Below are 24,203 nucleotides of genomic sequence, written 5' to 3'. Positions count from 1 at the left end.
TCCATAAAAAATAATCAACTCAAATTCAAGTATATCCTAAATCTAAGAAGACATAGTCATGGAGGAACCAGCCATCCAGACTGGTGAAGCAATACACGCTGCGGGATTATGTGGAAAAGGTGGGAAAAGCCATCGATTATGAGAAGTGCGTCAAGTTCCTACAGACCTTCAACCGAAACCAGGGCACTGTCGCGGTGCATTTAGAAAAGGAGGCCCACCAAGTAGACATCAAGTTGAGCCCTAAGCTGGTACAAAAAGCACTGGGCTTACCAAACAAAGTGAAAAAAAGGCCAAAACGAGATGTGTACGACATGCTGGGGATGGACAAAGTGACAGTCCATACTGATGATGTCATTAGCCTAGCCGACAACACCAACCCTAAGGTTCAAATCCATGCCAAAATGGTGCACGCTCTGTTCTCTAGTCAGTGGTGTAATGCATTGATGAATTTAATCAACATACTAATGCTGGAGAGCATTGTTGCACATGGTCCTTCGACGAAACCTCAACTTTTTCGATTGCTGCCATCTCCCATCATCAATAATAGCCCGATCATTGCAACAGACTACTTTGGACCTTGTAAGGGCACTTCAGCAACGCAACCACCATCACCGTTGTATGCCCTCCTTTTTCAAGTTGGGAGCCATACCCATTATGACTGAAGCAAGTGCAGATTGTACATGTTGCGATGAATCAGATGCTAAATCCTTGACACATGGAAGAATGGATTGAATAGCTAATGGAAGGCTCATGATCGTGCAAAACTTGGTCACTTTTCCAACAGTAGCAATTCTCACTTCAGCCTCATTGTCACACAGCAAACAAACATAATTAGGTACTAAATCCGCTCTGGTAGGCTCTGGAGGACCAACAACTTCACAAAGATCATAGAGTTGGTTTGCTACCATGTATCGTACTCATCAAGTCTTGTCTTGTGAAAAATTTATTATGTCAGGCAAAATGTTAGCAACATGGCTGCAGGTTCCAATAGCTTGCCCAATGCCACACAACCCTCCATTACAAGAATTCTGACCGAATCCTAAAAATCTTGAGTTAGATCACAGAAAAAAGATATGATCTCAATTTTGAGATAGATAAGCTCTACGGTTTCAGCAAATTTGCCAAGATGCGAACAGATGACCACCTGACCATTGGCATATCATCATGATAGAGTTGATTGTAAACTGACTGCAACTCTGCACATAGAAATTCTAGTGCACTTAGATAGGCAATGTGAAGGAGACCATAAGCAGATACATGAGCAGTGAACCATTCACTTGCTCCCAACCTCTTCACAAGTGGTATGAGCCAATCGACCAGATCAGCCTCTTTCATTTGAGAGCCAATTCGACATAAAGAATCCACAGCCTTGTTCTGTACAATTGTTTCTTCAACTGTGCAAAGGTTTTGAAAAGGGTCAAGGACTTTTATTTGTAGGCCAGACCCAGAGCTTGTAGATTGTGGTAATAATTGTTGTTGTTGCAAAGCATGTGGTAGTGATGAAGGTTGCTGACTCTAAAACTAAACCTGCTGCTGTTGAGACTTGCTGGAAGGCTTCCCTCCTAAAGTTGCCATCAAAGAAACATCTTGATGTTGTGAGGGCATGGCAGGTATACTTCGTGTGAGCATCAAAGATGAGGGACTTATGTTAAGATTTGGAAGATTAGAAAGGCCTTGGCCACACATACTTCTCTACATGGAAGACAACCTGCTATCTGTTGTTGAGTGACTCTCACCACTATCTTTCTCCGATTGCCCTCCAAAATTTTGAGCCAAAGATCATATATGGTTGTGATGTTGTTGTTGTTGAGAGCTAGATGGCGATCATGGTGGAGGGAAGGGTTGTGGTTGCCATTGCTGCATAGGTGGAGTGTGATAGATGGAGCTTAGTCTCTAACAAGACTGTGTGTGCGAAGAACAAGAAACCTTCTGCCATTGCCAGGACTATGAAATCTAAATCAGGAGTTATGGCTGTCCATGAAGGAACTAAAGTCACTCAATTCTTTATCAATAGTGGATTTTCATTTTTTATGCAAACTCTATTGTAGATGTTGTGGCTATTCCCTTGTAAATTGTATTCACATGGATGGGAAAATAGAGACCAACATCAGTTGTTGTTCTTGCATTTACAACAATGGGGCCTGATCTTGTAGGAGGACAGAAAGTGAAAAAATTATTCAAGTTCTTTTGTTATTCATTATTTGACAAACAAGTCTCAGCTTTGAATAATCTACAAAAAAATGCCTTTCAAGAGGAATCAAACCTCTCACAGTAGCAGCTTGCTTCTTTCCAAATGATCCTAGTTGACCATAGTATGCAATAGCTTTAGGGCTCCGTTTCGAATCAAGAAGCTTGGAAGTCGGAGCTCCCTAGCTCAAGATATTGCAGTTTTTGTGATAGGGGGGTCCAGTGGACTGCACCTAGTATTGCAAGTCATAAGGGTAAAGCCAAGACCCAGGAGGACTTCCAATGCAAGATCAGAGATTCCCGTGCATCTATGAATGATCCTAGCTCTTCCCAAGAGGATCATGAAGACGTGCTTGAAGAAGGGGCCCCTGAGACGGACCATTTTGCTATGCTTAACAACACACTATGCCAACATGAGACCCATTATGTTGAGCGGCATCGAGAGCTAGAACACTGGCATAGGGAGATGGAAAACAACCAAGATCAGCATCATAGAGAGATGGTGACTAAGATGGACTTTCTCGTAGAGCACATGGGCATCCTCATCTCCACCCTCTCACCCTCCTCGGTTCAGCCCAAGGAGCATGGTCCTCCCCGTGAGACCAACCGCCCTCCCCCCTTGGAGGTAGGACGTGGCTAGCAAGATTCTGGTAGCACCCATGGTTTTCCCCATAGCACCTATGAGCTAGGTGAGCCCTCTATGCGACATGATAAGCCCATCCTCCCCTCACCTATGACAAACCCTTCTAGCCTATCCTTGGGACAACAACTCCCTCATACTAGAAGCTATATGCAAGGGCAAAATGCAAATTTTGGGCAAGATAGTATGTAGGGTGCACATGGGCAGCATGCACATGGTAATGGCCAGCATGCACATGGAAGTTTTGGGCAGTAAGGCCCCAATGTTTAGTTTGGTTTGCATGTATTGCATGGGCAGCATGGAAATTTTGGGCAGCAAGGCCCTAATAATCAGTTTGGCCCACATGTAATGCATGGGCAGCATGGCATCCATGGACATTTTGGTCTTAGCAAGGCATGTATGGGCATTCTCATGGACATTATGAGTACCATGACCATTGGCATGGGTTCGATGTGCAAAGGCAAGTGCATGCACCTACTTATGGTCAACATGCATATGATAATTGTGAATATTTTGAGCAGCATGCATCTAATCACTATGTATGTTCTTATGAGCTACATTCTGGTCACATACATGGACAACCATCTGGACAGCACTATGTACATGGACAACATCATGCAAATGTATACGAGTATGTACATGGGGAGCAATGTCATTATCAGCAACGAAGTGCTCAATATCATCAGCCACTTGATCATTACTATAAGCAACATGCACATCCTTATGAGCCACATGATACTTCTCAAGAACGATGCCATGATGAGAGCATCTCACTATTGCAGGCTCATGAGCAGGTGCCCCATCAATCCAAGGTCCTTAACTTTGAATGCCCAGTAGTAGCCACTCATGTGGAACTCATGGACATGAAATGCCTAGGGATTGATGCTATGATTGCAGCCTCACCTGCTCCAGTTCGACTTGGCCTAGTGGTTCCCAATGAGTTTATGGACAAGTCAATGCATGCTACCATATGGATCGGTAAGGATCTTATGCCACCATTAGTGCTTGAAGATGACACCATGAATTACTTCTATGATACAACGAATGCATTGGATCACAATTATCCTTTTGACCCCGTGGTAGTACGGTGACCCATGCTTGTATGGATGACCCTTGTGCTCTTGATGCTTGTTATGTAGGTTATCTATTTGATCCCAGGGAACAGAATGGTCTTGGAATAGCCCTACCCTGATCAGTATTTCACAGTGTAGTTATTTTCCTACTTCAAGGGTGCGATTTTGACTGACCAGTAGCTAAATTTACCCTAGTCTACATTGCAGACAACTTGCAGAGACATCACACTATTTTAGGATAGTTTTTACCTTGCATTAATGAAACTCAAGTGTCACCTATATGTCTTGAAAGTATGCTTCATGAGCTTCTTTTTGGCATGTCACACGCCTCAATCAAAGTTTCCCATAGGACGTTATGACCAGTTTTCTCCAACAAGCCTGTTCTAGACAACATTTTGTCCACTGTTTGTCATCCCCTAATTGTGTCAAGAATTGGAGGCCAAACTCATACGCTATCAACTTGCACATGTTGTATACATCATATACACATTTGTATTCTCCAACTCCACATGGGATTATACTTTCCCATACCTATATTCTCCTTTGTAATGCTAAGCAGAGTAGTACTCTACAACCCCCCCTTTTGCTGTGAGCCATAAGTCCTCTTATTGTTTTTGAGGGCAAAAACCTTCAGGGTCGGGATGGAATGTAAAAGAGTGGGGATAGATGGGTAGGTTAGCATAGGAATACCTAGTTATATTGATGGGGTATATAAGGTGTTGAGAGACCCAATTAGGGCATCAACTTTATCAATAATCAAGTCTCTTTTCCCCTTCCAGCTTTCATGGCTTCTCTTCTCTTTATCTCTCTTTTCCTATCTTTCTCTCTCTTCTGCTAGTCTTTCTCTCTCTTCTTCCCTCATCTTCCTCCTCTTTCTCTCTCCTCTCTGCAATCTCTCCCTTCTCTCCTTCTCTCTCCCAGGTCTCTTTCATTATAATTGCCAATTTAGAAAAGCTCCTAGCTAATTGGGACCGCCCTACGGATCCATGGGGGGTTACGCCCACCCACTTTTCTTTCATGATGGAATCATCTTTATTTTTTTAAATTACCTATAGCACATTTATTGAAACATATACAACCAGATTCCTTAATTAGTTTGTTAAATCACAGGTTCCTTCACGTAATTTATCTCATGGACACATACAATTCAAACAACCCTTGAGTAAAACAAATTTTTTTGTTATATTAGAAGTTTATTACAATTTCCATCTTTTCGACCACCATGTGGAAGATATAAAAAATTCCAGAAGGGTATTCTGTCCACCAAGATTCCACCCTTGTAACTAGTATTTAGGGTTCCAGGATCCCATCCTGGGTCATGAGGAATATCGCAGAATTTATGGCCAGAGCCCCCCCTGGCACCCACATTTCCTACTACCCAAGACTATCCCTACAGATAGACCTTTCGCTACAAAGCCGGTCTAAGCCTCTCGAAGTGATAACCATGAACTCCTTGGAGTAGGATCTTGCAACTAGCTTGGGGTTAGCCTAGTGCGACCTTTCCTTTTATCATGTTTGTCAATGTTTTTAATCAAAGATCTAGATTCTATCAAACTTTAACAGTCCTTTCAAACATATATCAAATGATGCAATGCCAATCACACCATCATGTAGCTCACAACTTCCATGGCCAAGGTAGACCTTATCCAAGGTAACCTTACATTCTAATGAGGATTCTCCTCCCCATAAAGAAGTGTTGAGTACATCTCTTACAACATGTTAAGCAAGACATGAATTTCCTGTTTGGGGCCAACTTACCCAACATAAGCGATTTTTCTTTAGAAAAAAATATTGCAACAATAATTTAAGGAGATGATTTACAAGACCCTTAAATAACATTCACTTTTCATAACAACCATTAATCAACCTTAACCTTGTCGCGTTGACAATGTATTGAGTTATTTTATTAATATCAAGTGCGTATATGTCAAAAGATGTGGGATCTAGATCATGGCAGATGCTATGGCGGATGGAAGATGAAGACCAAACTCATGATGACATAGACAAGTAGAGACAAACTGTTACACAAGTGAATTAGATTCCAAGATGGCAGCTTGGACTCATAAACACAATCTTGTGTAGGACTGACAAAGGCAAGACACTTAAGTGAAGGTACAAAGCATCATGACATTGTATTCATTCCATATGAGAAATGGTAGTCAAGTACAATGCTTTATAGTTGTTGGATGGTAGAAGTTTTCCCTTTTTGTGCATATGGGATTTAGTCTACTTACATGTCCTAAGCCCAGAACTGGCTCATAAAAAGAGGCTACAATAGGTGTGATTGAAAATATCTCAACACCCCTCCTCAATCACAACCAGAAAGTACAAAGTCTGTAGAGGCTTTAGTGAAAGCAACACCTGCAAAGTGTGGGCACACCATAAACATGGCAAAACACAAGAGACTATCGCAAAAAAGGCTAAGTATGGGTACCACAAACATGATGGTCATCTAGAGGCTATAATAGGGGCCTCATAGAGTGTATAGAGACTGTAGTACATGGCTACATGAGGAGTTTATAAGCTTATGTCAGAAACATTAGGGCTAGGCATTGCAAGGCTAAAAATTTCTAGCAAAATTTGGATCAAGGACTGGTAGGCCCTTGTGGTTTTTAGCATTTTTGGTATGGATCTTCAATTCCTTGTAGTTCTTCTTGTCTAGATTCATGTACTTGTACTTCACTTTGTTTGCCACTTTAGAGTCTTCATGATTGATCTTTTTCTGCTTCTTCTTTTGCTCTACTTTGATCTTTTGGTCCTCTTCTTCTACTTCTTTATTGACTTTACTTGCATTAGTTGCATTAGTCTTCATGTTCATGTTCCCCTCAAGAAAAGGTATCATCATCTTTAAGGCAACGAAAATGAATTCAAAATCTTCTAATAGATTCATTGATAGCACTTGAATGGTGTGAGAAACTCCATTTCCTCCTGTAGATAGAGTAAAAACATCTTCTACCTAATACAAGTGAGTAACAAGAGTAGTTGTGTTACCCTTGATAGCATGTGTCCATATGAAAAACTTCATTTTGGTCATTGAGTATTAGCTTCAAATCTGAGATAAATTAGTAGTGATTTGATTCTTGAATGTGCTAACAAGCACAAGTGATGGGGCACTGTTAAATCCCACTATGTAGTATCAAAAGATACTATGGTTTTGAAGATGATGATTCTTGTTGCTTGGTGTTTTATGTTACCCCTTTAGCTTGAAACCCCTCCTTGATGGTAAATCAATTAAATATTTGTTGGAAGACTAAGTGCTGTAGCAGATCTTGAATGGTAGAAACTCTACTTGATTGAAAAGAGTGAGCAATTGAAGAGCTTGAGACTCGTAGTAGCAATGATGTTGTCTCGTTGAGCTTTGATTTCTCCAAATCTTCCAAATCTTGATGATTGGTTGATGAAATATTTGCTAAACACTGAGTGATTGCTCAGTTCAGAGTGGTAGGAGTTTTAGTGTGCCAAGAGGAGTGAGAAAGTGAAGAAAATTGAAGCTTTAGTGAAGTTTGGCTATGGCTTCATGGATTAGGGTTTTGACCCAGGCCTGGTTTTTCACTGATTGTAGGAGCTACAGTGGATCATTTTGAAAATTTTTTAAATGGAAATAAATCTCCCTTTATGCTCTATAAAATCCCTATGGTAATCATCTAGGTTGCTACTGATTCGCGATGCGCAGAGCTAGAGAACGTGAACATGCACAGTTTTGACAACGATCACAAATTTTTGTAATGTCGAGCTGGTTGAGTAGTAATGTCAGGCTTTAAGGCTACAAGAGGGAGCATCTTGAGGTTAGAAATATATCCTTAGAAGGAGTCTTGTAAAGATATTTCCTGGTTGGCTAAGACAGTTCCAACAGCAATAAAATAATATTCCATGGATTCGATCCAAATTTCTGCATCAGCTTCCACATTCTCGCCTTTTTCGTCAATTTCTAGAGGTTTGACTTGCTTCAAAAGATTCCTTTTCTCTTGGGCTTTGTTGGAAATTATTATGGATGTGAAATATTGAAAATTTTTCAATAATTCCCAAGTTAAATTTTATGAAGTTTATATAGCGTTACTATTAGAGTTTGATACTCAAATTATTTCTCACTTAATTTATTGAAACAATTTCAAATAAAACTATTTTTTCCATTGCTAAAGTTAAACTACAATTTCAAAGATTCCAAGGAAAAATAAGGTTCCATTATTTCTATAATTGATAAAGTATTAATAACTCTTTATTATAATGGATGTACAAGGCAATCAGATAGCTCACAGGTTCATCTTATTTTTTTCAGAAAAGGATTTCCTACTACAATCTAAGCATGGCATTCTAATACATCCTTTATGAAGAAACTTGGATTCTGAGAGTAGATATCTAGGAATCTATATTTTTGAGGGAGTTCAAGATATCCATCCATTTTGTAGTTGTGGTAGCTAGAGTGACCTATGACTTTTACTCTGTCAACCTGGAAGGATCTTTGTAACTTTCTCATAAACCCAATATTAGTGAGTTTGGGAAACTCCCAATTCCCATTTTTTGAATACTAAAAAGGTGGCACCCGGACAACATGCCCATAAGTTTCTCAAAACCATATGATGTGACCTATCATTGGAAAGCGCTTGAAAAATGGAATCTATAGAGCTATAGAGCGCTCAATTTGGAGTTATAGTGTTCAAGTTATGACAAATCCAAAGATTTGACCACGTGTCCCAAAATTATGGGAAATTCCCATATTCCCCAATATAGTGTTCATAGATAGGTTTAGTTTGATCTTCTTGCCTTTAGTATACAGGATTGAGTTTACACTGGCCTCATAAAATAGATAGATCTCGATAACTTTAAGATCTTTCATCCATTTTACCCTTTTCAAATTATTCTAAAGATAAGCTAGACGGCTTGCATCGATATAGCAATATCCTCTGCTAATCATCCATCGTCTTTCACAATATAGGGACAAGGGGTTATGCAATTGATCTAATATTTGAATCATTTGATTTCTCCAAGAAAAATTAGATGAATGCATAGCTAGCATAAACATTACTCGAAAGATCAAGAATCATTTCCAAGATTCGTTATTTTGCCATAATTCAAAAACATACATTAACAAAGAGAAGAAAACATGTCCTAGGCTATATTTTAAAAACATATTTTTCTTAAGCTTATGTCGTATTCTATACTAACGTGTACTCTGATACCAACTATGAGGTGTCCGTCAATCTCAATTCAATGCACATCTTTTAGTAGTCCATCAGTAGGTTTTCCAAAATGATGCCACCCGGTGCTCCCTTGGAGTATCACAGGATTTGTCACTTAGGCCCTACTGAGTCTACATCATTGCAATGGAAGAGTTTCGGCCGCAAACCCACTAGGTAAAATTTTGGGTTCTTAAAATCATACGGGTCTCCTAACAATCAGCTAGCATTAGTAATTTCCAGTTCCCACTTCTATAGGATTACTCAATCTAAAGCAGACATGCCATTGCACTTCAAAGAGAATGGGAGACGGAGGGGAGTGTGGTACGTCAACCCTCTTTCCCATAAGGCGAAATCCCATTCTGACCCCCTAAAACAATGTAAGTTGGTTCTACCTAATGACTAGTTGGTCGTCTTCCTATTTCTATTGCCAATTTAGAAACACTACCAGCTAACCGGGACAACCCTATCATGGACCCGTCGAGGGTTATGCCCATATGCTTTCCTTTCATGACAGAATCATCTTTAGTTTGTGGCATGACGACACTGAAAATTTTGTATTTACTCGCACTCACGTTTGCCACACCCGATGTTCCATTGGTTGTGGTAACTTTGGCAACCTCAAGCACTCCTGTATCTCTGGCAATACTCATTTCTTTACCAATTGCAATGGTTCCCATGGTCTTTCCACCTCATTGCTCTGGAACCATCATTTGCGAGAGTGTTTGAGAGACAGGGAAGTTGGAATAAATTCGAGATGGGAGAGTGTAAGAGAATATGGCTTAGTCGAAGACCGAGATGGGGGGATTGAGCTAACTCTCTCCCTCGTAGCCTCTCAGGGTAACTCCTCTCTCTCTCTCTCTATAGCTTCGTCTCGCAGCCTCTTGGAGAGGTATCCTTCCACCTCCCTCTTGTAGCCTCTCAAGGTCTCCTTGTGCTTCTCTAAACTACTCCCTATGTCTCTTATTTATAGCTGAATTAGAGAAAAAGGGCTGTGGTGGCTGAGAAAAAGAGCTCTTGATGGAGGGGATCTTGGCAAAATCAGCAATTTGAAACTTCTAAGATGTAATCTGATGCTCAAATCACAAATTTGATGGTTCCGTTGGCTCTAAAAGGGGGGGTGAAACCCCAAGACTCTTCTTTAGAAATCTTCCAGATCACTCCTTCTTCTCCCTGTTCGGAGTACTGTTTGTTGCCTATAAACTGCGATTGCAACATGTGTGATTTCACCAATCCTTCTTTTTTTTGCATTAAATCTCCAAAACTGACTAAAAAAACCCCTTGCTTTTTTTACGTGGCACCTTGTTCTAGAAATTTCCATAGCTTTTTAGGATATTTACAATAAATAATATAAAAAATATGCTAGTTTTGTGCAAAAATCTAGTTATTTTGGACTATCCATACTATACACACTAATACTAATGACTAATATGGCTCATAACTCTCATTCACGTGGTAACTTCCATGATGGATGGCTACAATCCTTGTCAATTTAGAAAAAATGTTGAGTTACGATACTTATTTTTTTATAAATAAAATTATTAGTTAGTTAGTTATTAACGTTAGTTAGTTTTTACTTTAGTTAGCTTTAGTTAGTAACCTTACTAACTTACTAATTGCTAACTAACTTTCGAACTAACCAATTAATTTTTAATTGCATGGAAGTATTGTACATACGTGCTATTTGTGTTAGCGGCGCATCAAGGGACCAATCCCCGATGTGTAAGAGAGCCACAATGGGGCCGCTACATTCAACCAAGGGGTGCCTCCTCTGTTTGTGCTTATGTGATTTTTTACATTGATATGTGTAGGGACTCTCTCTGAGGAGTGTGGGGAAGGCTTAACTGTTGGATTACAATCCAAAACAAACACAAAATTTACGATAGAAGTTAGGGCAATGTGTCCCTTAGAAGCTCTTAGCTACGAGACCGAGAGGGGGTATTCTTTGAGTGGCTAGTGTCTAAAGAGTTAGTGTTGGGCCCATTTTGGATCCTGATAGCATAACTATCATGACCATTATCATCATTCAATGCATCACCACTAGATACATACCAACTACTCATCTTATAAAAAATAACATCCCTACTCACTCTGAACTCGCCTATGACAAGGTTATAACAACAATACCATTTCTGCTCTAAAGAGTATCCAATAAAAGTACATTTTTTAAACCTTTGGATCCAGGTTCTTTTGTAGCTCATTTGGCACATGAACATATGCAATACAACCAAACACTTTCAAGTATGACACATCGGGCTTCTTACATGTAAAGTATTCTTCGAGGATCCATCCATGAACTACGACTATGGGAGTTCTATTCATAATATAGACAACAATATGAATAACTTCAAACCAAAAATGTTTTGGCAAATTCTTTTCAGCCCCATCAATGCTCGTGCAACTTCTACAATATGTCTATTTTTCCTTTCTACAACTTCATTTTTTTGTGGGGTACATCGACAAGTAAATTGTCTATTTATCCCATGAGATCCCAAGAAGTAATTGAACTCATTAGAGAGGTAACCTCCCCCTCGATTTGACCTCATGCACTTAACTTTTAAGCTTGTTTCTATTTCCACTGTCGCCTTGAAAGTTTTGATGTGCTCAAACATATTACTCTTTTCCTTCACGAAATACATCCACAACTTTCTTGAACAATCATCAATAGATGTCACAAAGTATTTGCTGCTACCAAGATATATATTTTGTATAGGCACCCAAACATTTATATGTACAACATCAACTATATTTCTACTCATATGTCTAACATGTGAAAAAGGTTATCTTGCTTACTTACCAAACTAACATGCTTCACACACTTTATGAAATTTTACAACTCTAAAAGTAGGCAACCTTGTAACCAATCCTTTGGACTATATAAATTTTAGTCTTTGCACATTTGTATATCCAATATATTTGTGCCATATTTTAATGCCTACAACCACTACTTTGCCTTTAGCCTACATAGCAACATTTATAGCAAGAATTCCAACATCTAAAGTGAACATGTAGCCAACTCTACCTTTGCAACCAATGTGCACTTATCATAAAAGTCTTTCATAGAATAACCTTTTGCATTAAATTGGACTTGCATCCCTTGCTCTACCATTTTGCCAACAGGTACTTTTTAGGGAATGATAATGCAACTTCTTCAATGTGTAAAATTGGGTGGTATTGTGGGAGCTTTCGCTCAACCGCAAGACCCACGGACTGCCTATCGTTTCAAGCGTTTCAAGCCGAGCACTAATGACTACCTCTCACATAGTCGACGTACCATCCATATCTATGGGTGTAGTGAGCTTACCTCCATGCTGATCGAGTTAACTCCTCTCCCGTGCACTCTGGTAGCTCCACGATCCAAGTGCAAGCTTCAAGCAAGCTCCATCCTCAAGCTCCAAGCTCTAAGCTCCATTGCCGCAAGCAAGACAAGAGAAGATAAGAGAAGAAGAGAGGAGAAGATGGAGAGCTTCTCCTCCTTGGTCCCTCACCCTCACACACTCACTCCCTCACATTCTCACACTCCCTCTCTCAAGCACAAGCTCAAGCAAGCAAGAAGAAGAAGAAGAAGAAGAAGAAGAAGAAGAAGAAGAAGAAGAAGAAGAGGAGATCCACTTTTTGCCACATACAAGAATGAGCTTCTCATTCACTTTTCAACTTTATATACAAAACCATAAATCCCTTTTGGGTGTTCATCCCCTTATCCCCTTTTTTACATGGCCGACCGTGGCCTAGGCCTTTTTTCCCATTGTCCTTCTATCTTCCTAGCTTCCTTTCAACTCCCCGTCTACATTTACAAATTGCACGGGTGAGAGCCCGGCACTCTTTAAATTAACCCATGATGTGCTTGCGCTCTTTTACAAAAGTATTGACTTGCACTTTTTCTTGAGTGCCTTTCTCCTTTATTTAGGACTTTTCTACATTTCGTGTGCTTCCATATTTTTCTTGGCGTGCCTTTGCCTTTTGTTTCACTTTTGCCTTGGCCTTTGTCCTCCGCTTTAGATTTTCCAGATTTTCCACCTTTGTTCATTTAAGGGTTAACATTACCCCCTCCTAGACGAGTGCCAGTCCCATGGCACTCACCGTCGTAGGTAGCAGGCTTTGGCATGCATTGAAGACGTGGGTGGAAGGGACATCTATGGTTGCCGTGGAGGAGCGTTGGTGGTGGTGTGGAGGAAGGTTATTGGGGGCACGTTGGTGGCCTAGGTGGCTGGTGGTAGGGTTGTTGGAGTTGGTGGTAGGGCTGTTCTTTGTTGGGGATTGTACTGATGGCTAGCACAAGTGTTGGTTTGTTGGGGATTCTGCACATGATGATTCTTGGCGGGCTTGCAGGATGATAAAGGATAAGAATTCAGAGCTGAGTGTCGATGAAGAGCGAACGACACTTTCGTTGGAGTATTCAATACCTGCAATTGAAAACCTCTCATAGGTGGTCTCTCCCTAGGGGTAGTGCTAGTCTTCTCTATCGTGCACAAGACATAGTTCAATTAGTTTGGGAGATAGGTCGAACTCTAAGCAAGCTGAGAGTATTGTCTTGCACTTGAGGATCCAAACTGTGTATATATTTCGATGCAGATATTATATGAGTGCTCGTGCATACTTAGATATTATGTAGTTAGAAGACCGCGGGCTGGTTTCTCGTAACAATGTGTGGATGAAGCAAAGTTGTCCATGTTGAGAAGAAGTACACGTGAAGGTGTATGAGACATCCTTTGCATTGTGACTGCACAACGTAGCATAATTGAACACATGGACACTGCACTTTCTGTAGCTGGAAGCTATTGGACTTTCTTGATGAGGACGATGTACTTTTCATGGCCATTTGTGCGGTGCTTACCACAATTGATTGCAATGGTATTAAGGTAGAGTGCAAGAGGGAATCGTGCGAATGGGTCAGGGTGATAGGTCTACATAGGCGAGACAAGCTCCCTAGGTATGTCTTGCCCTTGATGTGCCCTGAACAATTGTGGGTGATGCTAAAGGGCTAGGGGACTAAGGACGGGGCCAGCCGACCAAGGTCACTGGACGTACCAAATTTGAGGACCCCTAGGTGCTATGATGTGATCATGGGTGCTTCTTATCTTTTCATTCCTTTCTTTTGTTTTTTCCTTTTCCATTTCTTTTTCTTGTGTTTTTTTTTTCTTTCTTTTTTTCTCTTCTCTTTTCTCCCCTTTTTTTTTTGACTTGCTTGAGTACAACCATTGCAATATGTTGAGGCTATCAGCCTCTCAATGGTTTGGGAAATGTCAAGCTTCGAAGGCTCAGGAAATGGATATTACAGTGATGATTGTGTCCTAGCCTCGTTGTTAGAGAAGCAGTTGTTGAGATGGGGAGATACACTTGAGATATTACAACCCTCTTTGGAACGTGCGATATTGGTACAACTGGGGTAACAGCTACCGTGAGCGCCCAGCGTAGAGTGTAACCCAGAAAGAGAAACTGGTTAAGACCATGCTTTGGGCCATGCGACGTGGGCACTCGCAAGGGTGATTTTCGCTTTTGGCAGCGTGGCTTTGTTGCGGCTCTTTGGTTGGTTGGTGGTCTTGTGGCGACTTGGGCACTCGCAAGGGTGATTTTCGCTTTTGGCAGCGTGGCTTTGTTGCGGCTCTTTGTGAGGTTGGTGGTCTTGCGGTGACTTGGGCATTGAACACGTTTGCACGAAGACTTGCATCGTCCTGCATCCACTTGTCACTTCATGAGAGTATATGTAAGTCGCATGCCTCAAGTACAACAAATAGATGCAATCATGTCAAGATATTACTTTATCAAAATAATATGATACTGACTTGGCATATATTAGTAATAGGTAAGGAAAGTGTATACATGTGGGGAGCCTGTCCCTTTAACCATTTAAAGACAAAAAGTTATGGCAGAATGGCCTTTGTTAAGCTACTTATATATCATAGGGGCTATTCTATTTGCATGAGGCAGGGCGAGTCTGGGTGGTCAGGCGACTGAGGCTGTGCCGGTGAGGGTCTCTTGTGAGCCTGGGTGGGGAAGATGTCGGCTGGGACTTGGATGGTGTAGTCCCTGGCTGCAACTGTTTCTAGAATGCTTTTAAACAATGCATCAAATTCCTGCTTGTCTCGAGATGCATTCTCCTCTTTCGAGCACCTGGTTGTTAGAATGCTTTGAAACAATGCGTCAAGTCTCGAGCTGCCCTCTCCTCTTTCAAGCACCTGATGCTAGAGCATCTGGTGGGAGCCTGCATGGCTAGTGTTGCCACACCCCGTGTGCTCCCTTGAGCCCTCATCCTCTTGGCTTGGAGGGTTTTTTGCCTGTGTCCTGGGCGATGTCGTTTAGGACCCTTTTTCGGCACCTACCTCTTTAGAGTAGGCATGAAGTGTTCTGGTAGGGGTGCTAGTGCCTTATGCTCTTTCCGACAGCGAAGAGCTTCCTTGCATGCCAGCTGCACTATGTGGTCCATGGCTGCTACCATAGGGGGACCTGCAAAATGCAAACCAAGGATTAGGCCCTGAGGCAGGATAAAACTATTCGCATGGAAGGGATTATACATTGGGTTATCAAGCGCATATGACGAGGAGGGGAGAGGTGAGGCATGCAGTGTTCGTTGTAGAGGGATTGCTCCCATGATGATGTTCATTTTGCCTCCATCCATTAGTAGATCTTGGCTTATGCTAAGTTGCGTGCACTGGTTGTCATGGAGTGGGGCAGGGCTCATCCTCAAAAGGATAGACCAGAAAGGGGGAAAGATGTATAGAAAGGGACGATACCCTGTCTCACCATCAGAGATGTTGGTCAGGGTTTCCTATGGCGGTAATGAGGGTTGCATGCCCTCCACCTGGAGGCGGGAATGGTCACACAACTTCTAAATGTGTGGTGAGAGGAGGACCTGAGGAGCTTAGCCTGTCAAACCCAACTCTTCTCCCTACACTTGACTATCATTGTTTGTGTGTGTTGATATTGTCTATACAGGGTCACAAAATTCATTGTTTATTTATATACATATTTACGAATCCATGTCACTTCACGAGTATAAAAGCCAATTGTAGAACTCCTGGAGTGTGGCACACGTATCTAGTACTCATGGCATCTTACTCAATAACGATATATATTTTGCAGCATCAAGTAGCATGAAACCTTGTTCGAGTCTACCGGCAACATGTAACTTCTCCTTAGTGAGAACCTTATCAGACAGAGAGTTCTCTTGGCTAGTTTCAGCTAAGTCCATACCCCAAATGGCAGTCAGCACACTCAAAAGGAAGTTGGTGCCACATAGGTTGGGTCTCTTGGAGACGTCCATTTGGCCAATCGCTCTTCTGAGACTGTCATGATTTGGGCTCCTAGTTGTGCCATTGCAACACGATTTTCAAATCAACGTTTCTCAAATTGACTTTGACCCTCCGATTGTCACTTTAGTTGCTCTATCCCTAAGAGATTTGGTTGGCAGAGCACATCATTGAATGTTATAGTTAAGCGTATTTCGTTGGCTTCCTCATCAGAGGTGAGTCGCATGTGTTCATGCAAGAGCTTGTCATAGTGCTCGTCAAGATGTTCTTGCTCTTCCCAGGATAGGGGAAATGGCAAGTATTCTTCAAGCTGCTCCTTAGGGAATGCGCCTATGTTTGTCAAGACATAGACATGTGCAAATACTTTGAGCTTAGCATCCAACTCAGTTAAGCATTCTGCGACACTTCTATGTTCAACAAGGGCTTGGTCTGTTGCTATCTCATGCAAGGTTCTAGGAGTTTCCCTAGGCTTTAGCATAGTTGGGGGCTTATGCCTAGATGAGCAAGATTGATTAACACTAGGATTGCTTATGCTCTCCGGGTTTGTGCATTTTTCCTGAGGTTCTGCTGCTATTTTGTCATGGTTCTCCTAAGATATGACTGGTATAGATATGTCACCTTGTCGTGACAGTGATGTATCCACTCTTGATTGGTCAATGCGAGTTCTGTTGCGAGTGGATTGAGTGTTGCAAGCAACCATTGATGGTAACAACTGCTTTGATTTTTCAGAGCACACGGATGTGTTTGAGGTTTCACCGCTATTAGGAGAGACATCAATGGGTTCATTGGTCGATGGAATTAATGCTTCATTCCTCACCTCCCCAACATTCTTGGTCTCAATGTTCTTGGGGTCCACAACCACCTGTAATGGTTGTTGTTTTTGTTGTTTTCTCCTCTTTTCTTGGTCAGTGAAGGTGCATGACTTAACGACTCAGGACCCTGAACTAGAACAACCATTGATGTGCTTGGTTGGGTCTCAGCTTTCCCCTTCTCTGGTGTGCCCTCATGGGATGTAGCTACACTGGACAGCCTTGCCAGGTTGATTGGTTAGATGCGCCATCTCCTTGGCCACCCCTTTGAGAGGTTTCTCCTCAAGCCTAGGCTTTAGGCGCTTTGGAAGTACTAGAGTTGTCAAGGAAGTTGGTTGCGATACCTCCTCCCCAGGTGAACTACTAAGGACACATTCCGCAAGGGTCATTGTCACGGCTAAGGGCTGTGACTGCTGTGATCCCTGATTGGAAGTGGTAGTGGATAGTCCAGTGGGCTAGCTAGTCTTGGTGGATTGCGATGTCAAGTCCCTGGGGCGATCGGAAGTGGTCGTGTCTTTTGTTGCCCTTAGAGAATTCACTTGTGTAGATCGAGCATCAGTCGAGCTAGCCACGGTGGATTGCACATGCATATCCTTAGGCTGAGAGCTAAGGGTGGTGCCATGTCTCGCCTCTTGGACATTTGGAAGCTCAGATGTAGATAGAGATTGGGATTGAGTAGCTGCCCTTGACGACCGCTATTGTGCTTCCTGTGTCTGTTTGGGAAAAGAGGGTGTAGGAGATCTGGGACTCTTAGGTGGACTTGGCAATGGCTGAATGATTTGGTCGAGGCTGTTAGATGATTGTGCTATTTGCTTTGTTGAGAAATCAGCCTTCTTACGAGCAGCATTGTGCCTCTGGTGCTCATCATCCTCTTGGGAAGTCAAAAGCTCCTTGAACACTAGTGGTCTTTGTGCACGCTCAATCGTTACATATGACATCTGCTTATTAAGCATGCTAGGATGAGGCTCTTTCTTTTGAACACTCATGTCTGGTTTCTTGCCTCGTGACCTAGAGTTTCTCTTAGATTTCCTCCTATGCTTCGTTGATTTTGATGCAATCTGGCCTTCAGCTGATAGAGGTGGTTTAGCAGGGGGTTTTGGTACCCAAATCCATCGGTTATATGAATAATACCCTTGAGCACGTAGAAACACTTTGGATATCCATCTCGGCGTTGTATTGGCTCTCCATCGATGCCTTTGTCTATAAGGCTTGGGCTTCTTTTGGGGCCTTCTACGATATTTATAAGTCCAATGCCTATCCTTGGCATTGGCTCTGGACCTTCTTGTTTCAGGCATGGCCTCACTCACTGGTTCTCGTTGTTCGACCTGTGCTTCTATCAACTCTTCCAACAAGTCCTTGCTCTCGTTAGCAGGCTTGACTGTTATGTTAGCACCTTCCTTGCCTTTCCCTCGAGGTTCGATGAGGTCACCCTTGCTAAAGGTTGTGACTATCCTCACACCCAGTAGTGTCAGGTGTATCTTCTGTGCTACATAGTCGGCCTCACACTTAGTTTCCCTTTTGAAGGGTCTTCCTAGGAGGGTTTCCTTGCCGCAATTAGCACTATTTGGAGGAACATGAAATAGGTTAGGCAAGCTTTCAGTTTCAATTGTCGCAAGGATTTTGCACTTCCCTATGAGTGCTTGTGGGTGTCCCCCGTAAGAGCTAAGAGTTGCATTAGTTGGTGTGAGCTCTGGTGATTGGCCTATTAGGGTCCATGCCTCATAGGTCAAGATATTAAAATCTACTCCTTTATCAATTAGAGCATCGATAGTGCGCTCTCTTTTCGTGGTGAGTTTGACCCTAAGATAAGCAGGCAGTACCATGTTTTCATCTTCTGGATCTTGGCTTATAAATTTAAGCCTTCTAACAAATGCCCTTGCATCCCCAATTGCATGACCAGATGTGGATTCTCCACTGATGCCTTGCAACACCTGTGTAGTGCTATTCAAGGTGCATCTATCGTTAGGACCGTCATATCTAGTCATCCTCGCTGTTGTAGCTTAATGTTGTTGCTTTTCACTTTGACCAGATGTAGTTCGAATGCAACACATATGCATTTTTGTAGTGTGGCCTTTGTGCCCTTGTTAGCTAGATTGGCCCATTGAGGTTCTAGGGTCTCTGGTTGTCTCTGTTCGGGTATGGGCTTTTGGTTGCTCTTTTGCAAGTGAGAATCCATGCTCATGTAGAGACATTACTACACTAGGGTCCAATCTGGATTACTTGTCACGGTGCGCATTTTCTCTCCAACCTACTTGGGGGAGGTGCGGAGGGGGCCCCTCTATAGGGGTCCAGGGGGGCAGTCCCCCCGGCCCGCAAGGCCATTACAGTAAACACCATGTGCGATTTAAAGGACCGTTTTCGGCTCTATATGGTCTCTCGGTCAGTTTCACGTGTACAGGTTAAAATTTGAAAAAATCCAAATTCGGCCCAACAAGTCCAAGTTGTAGGGGCTAAATCCCTGATTCGGCCCGTCCGAGGGCCGAGTAGAAGGAGCTGAATTTAACTGGTATGAATGTCAAATTCGACGAGTTCGAGTCTGGTTGTCTGAGGGCCGAGTGGCCGAGTGGGCCGAGAGCCGAGTCAAGTGGGCCGAGTCAAGTGGACGAAGGGCCGAATGGATCATGGAGCTTGCTTGAAGCTTGCACTTGGAGTATGAGTTATGAGGTTTCGATGACCTTCTGTAACCTTCTGTAGACCTTCTGTAGAGCCTCTGTCTCTATAGAACCATGATCATAACTCATACTCAAACCATGATCAAATCTGAGTTATGAGCCTTTTTGCAATGGATCATGGAGCTTGCTTGAAGCTTGCACTTGGATCATAGAGCTACCAGAGTGCGCGGGAGAGGCAGTAGCTTGATCAGCATGGAGGTAAGCTCACTACACCCGTAGATATGGATGGCACGTTGGCTATGTGAGAGGTAGCCATTAGTACTCGGCTTGAAATGCCTGAAACAATAGGCGGTCAGTGGGTCTTGGCGGTTGATCATGTAGAGCCTCTGTCTATGCTCTGTCTCTGTAGACCTTCTGTTTTGATCTGTATTGATCATGAGGCTAATGCCTTCCTAGATCCTGGAACCCCAGAGATTAGTGTATGGATAGAAGGATGCTTTATTTCAGATGCATTGATTGATGGAGGCTCATCAGTAAACATAATGACGGATGTCACAATGAAGGACTTAGGGTTGCAAGGAATTCAACCTACACAGTGGCTTATCAGATTGGCAGACCAAAGTAGAGTCAAACCGTTGGGCATCCTCCCATATGTAAAAACAACCCTTGTAGGAAGAGACTATTGGCTAACATATTTGGTGGTCAAACCAAATTCTTATGGGACTTTATACCCTCTGTTGTTGGGAAGACCTTGGCTTTTTGAAGCAAGAGCCAGGACGGACTGGTTCAAAGGAACCCTAACCCTAGGCAGAGGATCCAACAAAGCGGTGTTAAAGTTGTATGGATCACAAAAAGGCAATGGATCACATCCATTGAAGTCATAACTGACTCCTCTAACGAGGTAACAGATGGTACATCAGGAGACGAAGAGGCTGTTAAGCAGATCTTTCCTAAGAAAACAGAGGCATAACCCTAATAGTAGGCACTGTAAACCAACTGCTAAGGGAAGTAAAATCCTTGTCCATGGGAGAATATCTCCTGTCTCAATTAGAATTAACTTTTGAAATCACCTCTGATAGTGAAATAGAAGCATGGATGTACTGTTCTCCCTGTTACATGACAATCGCAGAGACAGAGCAGAGATAGTACAGAGACAGTACAGTTACAGAGCAAAGATAGTACAGAGGCAGAACAGATATAGAGCGGCTACAGAACAGAGACAGAGCGGATATAGAGACAGTTATAGAGACAGTAACAGATACAGAGCCAGAGCTAGAGGCAGAAGCAGAGTTAGAACTGGTGACAGAAGCAAAAGTGCATGCAGAGACAGAAGATATGTTCTTCTTTTACAGAGCCTCTACAGAAGTAGAGACAGAGCCCCTTCAGAGGAAGAGGATGAAAATGATGAGGAAGAAAATGAAGCAGGTTATGACAATGCAGATGAAGAATTTCCTCTGATAGAGGATTATCTTGTTGATGTCCCTACAGAGACCTCAGAGGCTGAAGATCTCCGGGTGCTGGATGGAATGACTATGGTTCCATTTGGGTTGATCAATGGACCACAAAGTATGCAAAATCTGTATAAGCAATGGACTAAAAGAATAAAGATTAAGTTCATCAGTGGCTCATGTCGCCCTTACTGTTCAGTCCAAAGAAAAGATGATGATGATACCCCCTGCCAACAGAAGCTAGAGCCACCAGAGCCACGACCTCTAGAAGGTCCGTGCTATGTGACATTTCTGGATGCATCTTCTGAAGATGAATCCCTAAGTCCAGAAGCAATCACCACTCACATAGAAGCAAACAAAGCTTTGATACCCTTCCAGCAACCTCAACAGAAGAATGAGTCATCTGTACAGAAGGAGGACACTGGTTCTAGTGGGACATCAGACGAGGATACTACTCTCTTGAAAGAGTCAGACCTCTATCCAGAAGCAATCCGTGGGACATTTATCCATGAAGTGGAAGGTGAAAGATAAGTAACATTCCTGGATACTGAGGATACTGAACATCACCTGAAAGTGGGTCTCAATCTTCCAGAAGAAGAACTAGTGGTCCTGCGAGACCTACTAAAGGAGAACTTAGATGTGTTTGCTTGGTCGTATAAAGACCTAAAGGGGATTAATCCCACAGTATGCCAACATCACATTGACCTAGAGCCTGATGCCAAACCTGTAAGGCAAAGACAAAGGCGTATGAATCCTAATTACTCTACTTTGGTGAAGGCTGAATTATTGAAACTTCTTGAAGCAGAGTTCATTTATCCCGTGGCTAACAATGAATGGGTTTTGCCCATTGTGGTAGTACCCAAGAAGAACGAGAAACTTCGAATATGTGTTGATTTTTGAAAGCTCAATTCGAAGACGAAGAAGGATCATTTCCCTATCCCTTTTACAGATCAACTGTTGGACACAGTGGTGGCAGGCCATGAGCTGTATTCCCTCTTGGATGGATTCAGTGGATATAACCAAGTCCAAATCGCAGAAGAGGGCCCAAAACAACCTTCACCACAGAATGGGGGACCTATGCCTACAGAGTGATGCCATTCGGACTCTGTAATGCTCCTGCCACCTTCCAACGAGTAATGATGGCTGCCTTCCAGAATCATCTGCATGATTTCATAGAGGTGTATCTTGATGACTTATGTGTCTATAGTTTGATCTGTGAGCACTGGGGACACCTAGAGAAATATTTTGACAGATGCCGAGAGTATGGGATTTCTCTCAACCCCGAGAAATGTGTCTTTGGCGTCTCCTCGGGAGTTCTTTTGGGCCATATTGTCTCTGCAAGGGATTGCAACAGACCCAGCAAAGATTGAAAAGATTGCTGCCTTAACAACACCAACAAATATCAAGCAATTGAGAGGATTTCTTGGCCATGTGGGCTATTACAGAAGATTTATTGCACATTTTGCAACTAAGGTAGCCCCTCTGCACAAGCTCCTAAGGAAATAAGCTGATTTCCTTTGGACGGGTGACTATAAAGAGGCCTTTAATACCCTAAAACAGTGCCTGATCCAAGCACCTATTTTACATCCTCCTGATTGGATGAAGGAGTTTTATGTGCACATAGATGCATCTGTTGAAGGGCTAGGTGGTGTCCTATGTCAAAAGGGCCCCTCGAAATTAGATCAACCGATATATTATACAAGCCGAAAGGTCACTGATAGAGAATGGAACTATACAGTGACAGAGCTTGAGTGCTTGGCAATGGTGTTTGCGCTGGAGAAGTTTCGACACTATCTATTGTCCACACATTTCAAGTTCTATGTGGATCATGAAGCCATGTCCTTCTTGATGAACAAAGCAGATGTTAAAGGACGACTGATGAGATGATTGCTCCTATTCCAGGAGTTCGACTTTGAATTAGTCACTAAGCCTGGCCGTTCCCATGTCTTAGCCGATCATCTATCACGGATCCCTCAAACAAAAGAAGAGGAACAGGATGATCCAGACCTTCTTGATGCTTCCTTGTTTCTAGTTGAAACAGTTACTCCCTAGTATACAGACATAGCCAACCTCTTGGCAACTCAACAGTATCCTCCTGGCATCTCAAGTCGTGAGAGGAAGAAGCTTCTCTTAGAATCAGCCCCCTACACTTTGCTAGGCGGTGCACTGTACAAGAAAGGCAAAGATGAAGTGTTGCGAAGATGTGTTGTAGGAGATGAAATCGGCGTAGTATTGAAAGCATGCCATGACGAACCATGTGGTGGACACTTCGCAGGAGAAGCGACAGCCAGAAAGGCTCTGTTAGCATAATACTGGTGGCTGACCCTCCACAAGGATGCATATGATTACTGTAAGAGATGTGATGCTTGTCAGCGAATGGGGAAACCCACCAAAACAAGTGCCATGCCATTGCAACCCATTCTTCCCCTAAAGCCATTTGAGAAGTGGGGGATTGATTTCGTGGGTCCCATTGATCCACCTACCAGACGGAAGTAGAATAGATACATCCTAGTATGTACGGATTATATCACAAAGTGGTGTGAAGCTAAAGCCCTAAAGCGAAACGATGGTAATAATGTCGCACTATTCATGTACGAGAATATTATCACCCGTTTTGGCAGTCCCCTTGAGCTAGTAAGTGACAGAGGTACTCATTTCCTTAACAAAATCATGGAGGAGCTGACGTGATTGTATAAGATCTGCCATCGTAAGTCCACTCCCTATTACCCCAGAGCCAATGGCCAAGTTGAAGTCACCAATCACATCCTTTGCTCGATTTTGACAAGAACGATTGCCGCACATCGTCGCGACTAGGACGATCGACTTACAGAGGCCCTCTGGGCGTACAGAACCTCCCATAAGGCAACTACAGGACAGACCCCTTTCCAGCTAGTGTATGGTACAGAAGCCATCTTTCCTGTTGAGCTGGAATTGTCCTCTTTGCAAGTGGCAGTTAAAGAACACTCGGGAGATAGTGAGTCACTGCAACGTCGTCTCCTACACTTGGAATGCT

General features: G+C 42.6%; 1 pseudogene; it reads right to left on the bottom strand.

Moving 5' to 3' along the window:
* Positions 1 to 608: 608 nt before the first annotated feature.
* On the bottom strand, positions 609 to 9,754 carry LOC148019150 (uncharacterized; annotated as a pseudogene).
* Between the last annotated feature and the right edge of the window lie 14,449 nt (positions 9,755 to 24,203).

The sequence above is a fragment of the Lygodium microphyllum genome, chromosome 20 (assembly GCF_053477565.2).
Source record: "Lygodium microphyllum isolate KBCC chromosome 20, Lygodium_microphyllum_v1.1.10, whole genome shotgun sequence".
NCBI lineage: Eukaryota > Viridiplantae > Streptophyta > Polypodiopsida > Schizaeales > Lygodiaceae > Lygodium > Lygodium microphyllum.
The sequence above is the reverse complement of the archived record's forward strand: the minus strand, read 5'-3'. Positions and strand labels throughout refer to the sequence as shown.